Consider the following 1,699-nt stretch of genomic DNA (forward strand, 5'->3'; position numbering starts at 1 on the left):
AAACAGGGGGGTTCAGAGGGTTGGGGGGGATCGGGCCAGGTGGGGCAGGGATCGGGGGGCTGAGGGAGTGGGCAGGGCCAGCAGAGGTCCCCCCCATGGTCCCCTCCCCCTTCCTCCACCCCTTCCTACCCCTTACTTACCAGCACTGGAGCCTGGGTCCAGCTCCCTGCTGGCACACTTCCTGCCCTGCATCAGCAGGCAGCATGCTTCATCACCAGGGGGAGGGCTAATGATAGAGACGCTCTGGCAGCCAGAGTGTCTCTGTGGAGGACCCAGCCTGCAGTTGCCTCAGGGCACAGTCAGGGACCCCTGGATATCCAGGAGTTTAATTTTGCCTCCACATTGCAAATTTGAAGCACGGGGAGCATTTTCTCTTTCCTGCATGTGCCTCTTGCAGCATCTCAAAAGGGTTTGAGACGCTGAAAGAGTCACGTGCAGACTTGTCTGGATGCACCTGTAAAATACTTACAAACTATATATTACATCACATTAAATGGTGTATACAACAATTTTTAGTGAGTTACTCAACTGCGGTACAGAAATGTACATTGCATAGTACAAGACACAGAAATATAATCTTTTACACTACTGAACTGTATTGCCAATCATTTCAAGTAGACATCAAAAGCAGAAGACACATAATACTAACTGGCAGCTTGTCAACATTCCAGGGCAACTATCTCACCAATACCTGTACAAGTTTCATTCAAACTACTTTTGTAGACTGGAAACCTTATATTAATAATAAGAATTTTACTCTTTCCTCGTCACTTGTTTTAAAAGAGAAAATATGACCTGAATTTTACAAAGAGATATTGCATATTGAATTGCACATTTATATTATGTAGAACAGAGAGTATTCAATCCAATATCACTGAAGCTAAATTACTGAGAGGAAGAAAAAAAAAATAAGTTGCATATAGGAAGGTAAAGTATAGGAGAAATATGAGTTAAAAGACATTCATTTGGCTTCACCCTTCCTCATTCAGTACTTTTTTATTTGGTGTGCTATCTATGTTTTACTTTCACTCTTATTAGCTTTTAACTGTATGTTTACATTAAAGGGTTTCCATTGGCCAAGGGTTGGTAGAGAAACATTCACATTTGAATAAAAATAAAAATTCATGCACATTTAAACTACAGAGCAATATATAAAATGTGGCATAGCCTATTACAAATGGAATACTGTATTAATGGGCAATAGGTTCCACCAATTAGGAATATGCTAGCAGACCTCTCATAACTTCACCACTTAACTGCTATGCAACAACTAGCAAATTGTCTGTCATGAATGACGAGGAGCAAGGGACACCACCACCCAGCATCCCATGGTGCCACCACTCCACTTCTGGCCCCATTCACCCCACCCCCCACCACTCCCAGTGTGGCCCTGTGCACCAACCCACCAGTCCTTGTCACCACCAGCTCCCAGGAACAAGGAGGGGAGGGGAGCTTGCACGTGACAACAGCTGCCACCACCCAGTGCCCCGGGGTGCTGCCATTCTGCCTCCATGCCCCCCCACCTCCCGTGTTTCTTCCCACCCCGCAGTATGGCACCATGGGCTCCCTCTCAGCCCCCTGATGCTCCCAGTGTAGCCCTGTGCTGCCCCTCACCCCCGGCTGTTCCACCCTGCACCACTGCTGGCTCCCAGGAATTAGGGGGCAGGGGAGTTTGCATGTGGCGGTGGCCACTACCACT

The sequence above is a fragment of the Alligator sinensis genome, unplaced genomic scaffold (assembly GCF_000455745.1).
Source record: "Alligator sinensis unplaced genomic scaffold, ASM45574v1 scaffold46_1, whole genome shotgun sequence".
NCBI classification, from domain to species: domain Eukaryota; kingdom Metazoa; phylum Chordata; order Crocodylia; family Alligatoridae; genus Alligator; species Alligator sinensis.